Here is an 11471-nt window from a genome sequence, read left to right on the forward strand (position 1 = left end):
CCAATTTCCATTTTTGATGCCTCCATGCACTTCCACTTTGAGTGATGGCATCCTCCTACTTTCTCTCTCATGTTTTCTCTATTTTTGACATGTAAAGGGCTCGTGCATCCAATTAATGAATGAAATATGGATGGAGTCCCTCTAAGCACCAGTTAGATTGATATTTTTTGTATATTTAGTTTGTTTAAATGTTTTAAAAGCATTTTATTGCATCAAGATATCTCTCACTCTCAACACAAATTGAGGAGAGGATTTTTTTATAAATACCCAATTGTAAAATGTAAAAAAGGCCACTATTATTATGGAATAAAATTATGCTTTTGGTGCTAGCATTCAGAGTGTAGTTATTCTTGCCTGAATGTGTCATTGTTTTGTGGATTTTATTCATGAGATTGTGATTGAGCCAAAAGTTTATTGCATTGTTTCTGGTTGTGTGATCTTTTAGTTCGGGTGTGTGCTATAGATATATGAATTTTGTTGACATAACAACCTCGAGAAGGGATCACCCAATTGTGTCTACATAGCTTTTTTGTCTCGCATGAGCACACTTTTTGTGGCCTTGTGATTTGATGAAGAGTGAAACATCATTCGATTTGTTAAAGATTCTCATCGACGATTGCATCAGTGGATTCTAGGAAGCGCTGCTCCTATTTTTATTGGTTTTCTACCAATTTCTTCAAAGGTTTAACTTGCAGCGTGTTGTGTTCTATAGTTTATGTTTGTTTAGAAATTTCAATTTCAAGTCATTTGATTTCATGTTATTTTTCTTTTAGTTTTGCTATTTGCTTTACTAACCCCCCTGTTAGAATAGGACCTCATAGTAGCTACATTGTTAGAGTTGCATTCATTGAAAAATAGAAAAATATTTTTCTTTTGGTGTGATATCTTGAGATAGTGAATAGATTTTGCTTCAATTCCAAGATAGAAGAGTTTTTAGAACCAGAAAAGGCCTCCTCATTAACACTCACATTTATCTTCTACTGAGTAGATTTTGGTATGTCGCAAGACAAATACTAAACCTTGGAGTGGATCCTTAAAAATATTTTCTTTTCAAGAGAGGAATTACACTATAGATTCCTACTGTTTACCTCATGCAAAACGGACGCCCAACACTACATGCATGAGAAATTGAAAGATAAACATTCATTACACATGAACACAATATTTGGTGACCTAGAAACCTTCCAAATAGAAAGTAAAACTAGGGTGGGAATTATACCCACAAAGTTTTAGTACAATAGTATAAAGTTGGCCTATTAAGACTTACAATGATCACTTTTGATGATCTACCCTGTTAGAAGCAATAAGGACTGCTAGGTCCACCTTGTTAGAATTTTTACAAACATACAATGAAGTATGCACTTGGTTAAGAGATTTTAAAAAAATACTGTTAAGTCTACCTTGTTAAAGGATTTTAATCTAATTCACCTATTAGAATGAAACAATAGATCTAATATACAACTTAATTATTGATTAGATCCTCGAAAGTAAAGATCACCTCTATGTGATAGATATAACTTGACTACTCTTGAATTGACCTTGTTGAACACTTTACTCTACTGCTAATTCACATTTGCATGTTAATATTCTCAAAACATTACTTCATGATCATGCTTGTAGTAATGATATACTACATTACATATATATAATCCTAATTCTTGTATTTACAAGGTCAGCTAAAACACAAGTTAACACCAATATTATTGAGTCGGCACAAATGTAGAAACTCAAGTTTTATAAGCTGACTTGGTGACCTTTTGATACTCAACATCCACTACATTACTCAACATCATCATGCATTCAATAGAAGTAGAGGCTTGATCCATACTAATTACTCAACATAGCTTCAAACTTGGTGAACATTAAAGACTCGATAGATTTAGTATGACTTGGTAGGAACTGAATACTATGTTTACCTTGCTTTCACTCTATAAACACTGCTCATCCATTACTCAGTTGACGCTAGCTTCACATCACAAGAATTGATGACTTGGTAGACATTGAGAAGCTTGGTAACAACTGAACTACTCAATGATAACTGCTAGACTCCACACTACCTATTTTCACTTGGTAGCCTCTGAAATTCTTGATGTGAACTGTGAAACCTAATAACTACTAAATTTTTTGGAAAACGCTGTAGACTAAATGATGAACTTAGTAACCATATAGAATTATGAATAAGTGTTGTCACTAATGACAAACATAACTTAATGCCAAAAAAGGGAAACTCAATGTAAAAGAAAATTTGTATGTTACCCCTGTGGGAGAAATCAATAAAATTCCCACACTGGATCCATCTTTGCAATGTGCACCATCAAAAAAGAGAGTCCACAAATCACCTTGTTCTATTTTTGTATCAAATTTTACTTCCATTTTTTATTTATGCTTATATTTTTTCAAAATTGAAACCTTAGCTCAGAATGCATTAACATCTGTATCAAAAAAGTTAGTCATATCATCCTCTATCTCTTCTTCAATCATGTATACACTCTTAGGTTCTTTGTCTACTTTCACTAGATTCCCATCAATTCGGAAAATGGAAAATTCCAAGTCACATTGTAAACTCCCACCCATGGTAGCACTCCATTTTCTAGATAATAACATTGCATATTGAGGCAGAATATAAACAACCAACACACTCATAGTGATTTCTTTGTCAAGATAATTTATCAACTTATATGGAAAAGCATTAATAGTACCTATGATCTATTCACTTCTCTTTTGTCCATATCACAACATCTTCCCTAAGTAGTATCAACCTTTAGGCCCAATCCTTTCATTATTTCAAATGGCATAATAGTATTGGAAGCACTAGAATCAGTGATGCAATTTTTTAATGTTTTACCATTTGCTAGAGTACTCAAGAAAAATGGTTCAACATTTCCCAAACACTAATTTACAAAACCATCCAATAACATTTGGGGAATTTGAGAGACAACCACTTTAGTTTCTTTTTCCTCTACTTTTTCTTTACTACTATCTTTAGGAATATGACTCTCATTACAATCATATTTTACCTTTTCATTGACACCTCCTACCCATGCTATGATTTTATTTTGTTGTTTAGGGATTTATAACAATTTAGATAAAGGGACCTTGATAGTGATCTATGATAAAACAACAAGCATATCTAAGAAGAATCACCTTTTTTTCTTTATGTTTATCAGGAATATTTACAATACCTTGATAATTCTTATCATCTGCAATGAGCCCTTTTGACACCTTCTCTTCCAACTTCCTAGGAACATTATTTTGAAGCTTAGGAACCTTGGGAGTATCCATCTTCTTTGGTTCCCATTTCTTGCTAGTAACTTTTACCTTTAGAGTAGGAGTCTCTTTAGGCTTTACAACTTCATTTTTCTTGGGGCCAATCTTTTTAACAAACATACTAGCTACCTTGCCATTATCAACTCTTTGAGACATATTTCTAGTTTGTACCTGAGAACCATGCTGGAAATAATTTGATCAACCTCTTCTCTAGAAGGATTCCTTAATATCACTTCTTCCTTGGTAGTCACCATGTTACACACATTATCCTCAACATCACTTTCATCATAAAATACTTGTTGTTGCATATCATTCTGAAACTATCTTTTCTCACTAACATCTCTATCATAATCCTCATAGTTAGAGTAATCATAGTGTGACTCAAACATATTGCATCCTACATCATCACTATTTTCTTCATGTTCCTATTACTCTTCTATCTTAGTTTGATTTCTAGAAAATGACAAACCTACCAAACAATATTCAAGAGCATGGGGCAATTGACAAGCAGTACACCATGTGGGTTCAATAATGAACTCAAGATCATTTACCACATTTATAGAATTTCTAGATAAGGGATTAGGGGTGAATTTAATATTGACATTCTTTGCAAGGGGAACATTAGGCTGACCATCTTTCCAAGTAGTAATATAAGGGAAATTCTACAATCTATTTTGTCTATTAAAATTAGATTGATAAGGGGTCTTATTTTCAGTGGGATTTTTATTAGTCCTAGCTTGAGGTAGATGTAAACCCTTTATGGCACTTAAGATTTGACTCATTTCACTAGGCTCTTTCTTTCTAACACCTACATGCTTATTTTCTTCCTTTCTATTTCCCTTGTTCCCAAAAAATCTAGGATCATCTCTTTTTCTTTCTAACCTTCCTGAAATTCTCAAATTATTTTCTACATTTATTGCAATTATGAAAGCATCTCTCAAGGTCCTAAGTTCCTTATCCCTAAGCTGGTATTCCATTTTATCATCAAAAGCATTCAAGTAAGTGATCATAGATATCTTGTCATCAACTTACATGGCTTGTATTAGCTTGTACATCCTCTTCTAAAACCTAGTATTAAAATCGGTGATAGACTCATTAGGTAACCTCTTAATGTTGTTGAACTCACCTAAGATATAACTTAGTTTTTTTTTGTCACCATATTGCTCCTTGAAACAATATTTATTATCTTTCTAGTTTGAAATGGATAATTGAAGAAACCTCTTGAACCATTCTCTAGCATCTTCAGTTAATGAATGAACAAACAACTTCATGATAACATCTTGAGCCAACCTCATAGTCACTCATCATGTCAAGAAAATTCCTCAAATAATCCTCACAAGTGATAGCATTATTCCCAAAAAACTTAGGCAACCTTTTCCTCATTTCCTGTGGAATGGGGTCAGGGAATCAAGGGATTCCATCAAAAAATATCTTACTATAACCTTCTAACTAAATAGGTCTCCTTTTTAGGTCAATCTTAGGGTTATTAGCAACATTTATTTCACTATTATTTATAATATTACTAGTACTAGCATTGTTTGTAGATTGATTAAGATCTATTTTTTGTGAAGAAGAGGACAAGACATAAGCAAATGACTTAGCAGTATTTCAATTTGCATCATTTTTCCTATCATTTATATTATCTTTAGGCATAACTATAGATTATTTCCTAGTACTTTGTAGGAATTTAATCTTATTATTTATTTCAGCTATGGCTGCCTCATTCCTTGCAATTTCTAATCTCTTAGCTGAAGCATCCCTCTCTTTCCTCTTTCTCTCCAACTCAATATTGGAAGGTGACATAGAACCATGGATTTGAATGATCTTTATGAGTTCCTTGATCTTAAAACCCACTTCCTTTTGTTTTCCTTTATCTTAGCATCAACAACATGCTCTACATCTCCCAGACAAGGTGGATCTAATATCCAAACTTGGTAAAAAGACTCAAGAAATTATTTTTGAAGATCTGCCTAACTCTTGCTATGCTTGTAAGAAATAGGGGCATTTGGTTAAATACTATCCCTCCAAAAATAAAATGCATCCAAATAGTGTTTTGAATGGGAAAAAGACCAAGATCCAGCAAAAGAAAGTATGGAAACCCAAAGATGATTCTAAATCATCACATGCTAAGGTGGATAAAGAGCCTTCATTTGAGAAAGCAATCTTTGAGGAAGAAGGACATGGTTTTCAATCTAATACCATAATGCCCGAGCAAAGAATAGATAATATGGCTAATTTATCAAAATGAATTGTTATTTATCAAAGGATAGAAGATCAAAGGAGAGATTTAGAAGATAAATCTACGCTAGAGGAAGGTGAATTCTTGGTTGAAGCTAGAAATCAATCAGAGATGGGTGATCTTCCTATTTCTCAGTCCAGGGAGTTCCAAATTTTATCTCAGGCTGATTATGACCTTCCTTTTATGAACCTCCCCCCCTAGATGCTATGATTGAAAATGGAGATAACTCAAAGCATAAACCAAACCAAAGAAAAATAGTTGATATTAAGAACATTACTGAAGGGGTAGAGACTAGAAGCAGCAAAATGGTCCAACAAACCAAGATAAATTCTCTTGCTTCTACTCTGGATGAATCTAGAAAAAGAGTAGAACAATAGTCCAAGGTGAAACTGGATGTTGGTCGTTTAGAAAAATCTAGAAGAAGAACCACTAAGAAAACTAGAGAGTTAGAAAGTATGCAAAATATTGTTGATGGCAGGCAGGAAACTATTCTAGATTTTACCCCTAAAAAATAGATATGAAAATCATTACTTGGTATATTAGGGGGCTGAATAGTATTCATAATCTGGATATTGTAAGGATTTTTTTAGATAACAAAAGCTTGAGTTTCTCCTACTTCAAGAATAAGTGTTGGAGAAAGAATGTTTCGAGGGAAGTTGTGACTAGAAGAAAAAACTTGATGAGCAATCATAGGTGATTTTCCTAGTTTGGGAGGCTTCTCTGGTTGCCTCACTTTCTAGTCTATTTTTTCAAGTTTTAGTGTCCTTGTTGGTTTCTCTTTTTGAACACTTCTGTTGGTTTTAGGTCCTTGCTTGACCTAGTTTAATTGTACTACTAGTTTAAGGTCCATTTAAAACCTGGTAGAGCTTCATGGTATATCTTTCTTTTTGATGTAAAGGGTTTCAGGGCCCCTTCAAAACCTACTTTTACCTTAATCTAAAACATGCTCTACATCTCTTGCTTTGTTGTTTTCTACTTCTAGAGTTTTATAGATTTTAATCTATTGTACTACAGGACCTTCTAGGTCTACATCTTGACTTTGTAGCAACCTTTTCTCTTATACTCTAAGTTGTTCAACTTGACCTATAATTTTAGGCTACTAAGCATTGGCTGCTATTTCCTTTTTCCTTTTTAGGGTAGGAATTTGCCTAAGGATTGTCTACTTTTCTTTAAATGCTTTCATAATCCTTTCTTCCCTTTCCTTTTGAAATTTTCTATCTATGGCTTCTTGCTTAGAAAGTTGCACCCTCAAACTCTTAGTCTCATTAGGATTAGGAATAGTAAATTCAAAACTAGAAGTTTTGTCATCATTAAAACTCTCAGGTTCTAAATGTCTATATCTTACTCTTTCAGGAGAGTGGTCTGACATGATAGTGTTTCTAATTTTTTGAAAAAGATTATTAATATTTCTATCATCCAAGCTACATGTATGTGGCTATAAAACCTTCTCTTGATAAACTACTTTAGGAGTGCTAAAGAAATCATCATTAGATAGTCCTAGATGAGATCCAAAACCTTTAAGAAACAGTTCCTTTTCATTAGCAGAAAAGTGAACATTTTCTCCCCCTATTAATTTTTCTTGGGAATTCTTTCCTCTTTACATCTAAGCAAGGAATCTGATAGATCCAATAAAACTATGGGCAATTACCAAGGAATTTGACAGAACCATACATTGACACAACCAAAGAAACTGTAGTAAATTTACACATAAGTGTGTGTTGTACACATCCCTAGTAGAGTCACCAATTTTCTTGGCTCCTAATTTAATAGTGATTATTATTACTAGTAGAATTTTTTTATTATTATACCTAGAGGTAGCTAGTGCTCATATTTAGCATAATAAACTATGTCTTTGGGCCAACATAAAGCACAATTTCTTCCTACACTTTTGGCTCTGCAAAACCAAGGTGGGAGTACCTTAGGGATTCAAATATTTTCTTGAATCTTATCGATAATCCCTAGAAATAATAGATGTGGTCAAATTTATTTGATAAATGTGAGATAAAGATGAGATACAGTAGCTAAAAATAACCCATAAATTTCCACAGATAGTTGATGACCACCCTTATACACTTGATACAATATTTTCTTGATTTAGATTTGAATATAAATTGGATACATGCAACATAATTTACTTCAGTTTGTCTTTGATTCATATGACTAGTGCCTTATCCATTGTTACATAGAGTCAACTATTAGCAAGGGATCTAACTCAAATAACTTGTAAATGAATCATATCAACTATAATAACCAATTTTCATTCTTACGAAATATCCCTCTTATAAACTTATAGACCCTACTGATTCATTGATGCACTTCCTTAACTCCTTGAATTAAAAATAACAATGGAATCAATATACAACCTATCCAAATTAAATTCAATCAATTAAACCTTATTTAATTGATCTCAGAGTAAACAAATTCATAAAATCTGTATTATCAATCTCTATCTCTATTTTATGAATTTGTTTACTCTAAGATTAGTTAAATAAGGTTTAATTTATTGATTGCAATCTAGATAGGTTGTATATTGATTCCATTGTGGCTTTTAATTCAAGGAGTTAAGTACTTCAATGAATTAGTAGGGTCTATAAGTTTATAAGAGGCATATTTCATAGGCAATCTAACTCAAATAACTTATAATTGAATCATATTAACTATAATCAGCAATTCCCATTCTTACAAAATATTCCTCTTATAAACTTATAGACCCTACTGATTCATTGATGCACTTCCTTAACTCCTTGAATTAAAAGTAACAATTACACAGTGCCTTATCCATTACTAGTGCCTTATCCATTATTACACAGAGTCAATTATTAGTAGGCAATCTAACTCAAATAACTTATAATTGAATCATATTAACTATAATCACCAATTCCCATTCTTACGAAATATCCCTCTTATAAACTTATAGACCCTACTGATTCATTGATGCACTTCCTTAACTCCTTGAATTAAAAGTAACAATGGAATCAATATACAACCTATCTAGATTGCAATCAATCAATTAAACCTTATTTAACTGATCTCAGAGTAAAAAAATTCATAAAATGGAGATAGATATTGATAACACAGATGTAGTGTAAGTGCCCTTTTGTATCAGTCTTTTCAAAGGATAATACAAAAGGGCACTTACACTATATCTATGTTATCAATCTCTATCTCCATTTTATGAATTTTTTTACTCTAAGATCAATTAAATAAGGTTTAATTGATTGATTGCAATCTGGATAGGTTGTATATTGATTCCATTGTTTCTTTTAATTCAAGGGGTTAAGGAAGTACTTCAATCAATTAGTAGGGTCTATAAGTTTATAAGAGGGATATTTCGTAAGAATGGGAATTGGTGATTACAATTAATATGATTCAACTATAAGTTATTTGAGTTAGATTGGCTACTAATAATTGACTGTATGTAATAATGGATAAGGCACTAGTCATTTGAATTAATAGACAGATTGAAGTAAATTTTCCTACATGTATTTAATTTATATTCAAATCTAAATCAAGAAAATATTGTATCAATTATATAAGGGTGGTCATCATCTATTTGTGGGAATTTATGTCAGAATTATTTTAGAATAACTAGGGGGGGTGAATCAATTATTCAAGGTCCAAATGTACAAAATAAAACACCACAATTCAATGAACCCATAAAATATTCATACATATGCATGCATTCATTGTACATCTACTAAGACTTATATGTTACTGTCAAATCAACTTACAAAAATGTAAAGCATGAAACAAAACATATTCATCAACAAATTTGACACAATGATTTAATATGGAAACTTAATTTGGAAAAAACCACTAGTAACATGCTGCACCTTTTCACTCTTCTAAAGTGATGCCCTGTGAAAGGCCAACCTTGTTAAAGGTTACAATACACACTGTTAAATGTGACTTGATTAAGGGATTTCAATCACCCTATTAAAAGTGAGCATTGTTAGAGGACTTTAGGTCATTCACTTGGAATGCCACCTTATGAAAGGATTTTCCAATGACTATTAGGTCAACCTTAATCCAAAGGATTTACCCTAAATGGATACAATTGTTAGAGAGTAGTAGTAGAGCTTTGATCTTATACAACTTACAACTTCACTTATAGATTATAGATCTTTGTCTAGTCCTCAATTCTACTTGGCTTTTATACTTTGCATCTCTAAAAGATTTTTCACCCTTCAAGCATTCATCTCCTTAAGCCTTCTTACTTGGTATTCCATTATAGACTCTTCTCTTGGGTCACCTGATGAAGCAAAACCCCTAATTCCTTCTCCTCCTTAGGTTCTCACTTATGACACTAGCCTCTCTAACTCTTTTTCTTCATGACTATGCATTCCTATATAGAGGAAATTAGAATATTTTCTTGCTCATTATCCATCATCTAAATTAAGGTTTTGGATGGATTAGGTAGGATACAATGTATCTACCCCATATCTTGTCTATTCTAGAAACTTTTCTTAGAATCCATTTGAATTCACCTAAAAACAATTTACATAAAATTCTATGCCATCAACTCATCAATCTTATCTTCCACTTGGTTCACAAGTTCCAAGAAAACAAAATTTTTGGCTTATATTTGGCGAATATTCAATCTTTATCATAATTTAGTAGCTCGACATTATCAATCTTTTGATGCTCGACACATACTGCATTACTTGACATAAGATGTAAAATCACTTGGCATCAACTATATTTTACTGGTTCTCAGCATCAACTAAAATTTACTCGACAATAATTGTGTAGCTTGACATCCGCTAGGATTTTATTTCACTCAGCTCCAAATAACTTTCTACTTGGCTTGAAATAACTTTTCTGTCATGTCCCCTTTTCAAACAATTAAAAAATAATAATCTTTGCTAAGGCAGGCAGGCCCAAGAAAGTGAAGTTTCGGAAAAAGGGGGTTAATCTTTGGAAACCGTTGGACTAATAAATGAAAATTATTATTAAAATATGTTTCATTAACCTCTCTTGGACGTGAGTTACCGTTATGACCTCTTTTAAGGGGTTTGGAGGCATTTTGGGCTGATTCCAGAACTTGATTTTTGCTCATTCTTTGTTATTCTTCAGAGGCTGCCAAACCTGTGGAGAAGGAGACCCAAGAACGAGAGTTTCTAGGTTTCCAAGGAGACCCAAGAATGGGAGTTTGAAGGTTTTTAGGAAGGCTAAGGATGGGAGTTTGAAGCCATTCCATGTGCATGCTCATACAGAGTTTGCCTTTGTGTTGAACAATGCAGATTTGTGGATTTTCGGGTGTGTTTTTTGTATGAGTTTGGTGTTTTCAGTTGAGTATTTCATATCAGTTTGGGTTGCTGCTATATTTCAGACTTTAAGGTGTACAAATAGAGCTGAATATATGTATTGGGACATGATTAATCTTCTGAGATAGATTATTAGTGTTTTTGTGGTGTTTTCGGACATTTTTGTGTTAATTTCGAGAGCCCGATGAGCATAGTTTTTGTCCTACATTTGAGAACTGTTGTGTAAAGGCTATATGGATCTGTAAATATAATTTTTTAGGCTGTTATGCTGCTGAAATTTCTGTAAGAATGTCAAATTTCAGATTTATTAATGATAGGTGAAGCTGTGAAGCTTTTGGCACAATTTCTGGCATACCCGATTTGGGGTTTCTTGAGAAATTTGGTGGATCTTTGTGATATTAGTTGTTTGATCTTGAAAATCTGATTAGAGGTTGGAAATATCATGGTAAATTAGAAAAGGGAAATTTCAGTGGTATCAGAGCCATGATCTTGCCAGCTTGAGGGTTTGTAGAAGCTTGCATGTCAGTTTTGACAACTACCCAGATCTTGCATCTCATAATTTATGGTTGCATGTTGCTTCTAATCAGTTGCATGTTAAAATTTATGGTTTCATGCAACTAAGTTAAAGAGAAAAAAAGATATTTGCAGCAAGAAAAGAATAAAGAAATTTTGATCAAACCTCTAGTTGAAAGTAAAAG

The sequence above is a fragment of the Cupressus sempervirens genome, chromosome 11, assembly GCF_028749045.1.
Source record: "Cupressus sempervirens isolate cs-2001-9-10 chromosome 11, ASM2874904v1, whole genome shotgun sequence".
Taxonomy (NCBI): Eukaryota; Viridiplantae; Streptophyta; class Pinopsida; order Cupressales; family Cupressaceae; genus Cupressus; species Cupressus sempervirens.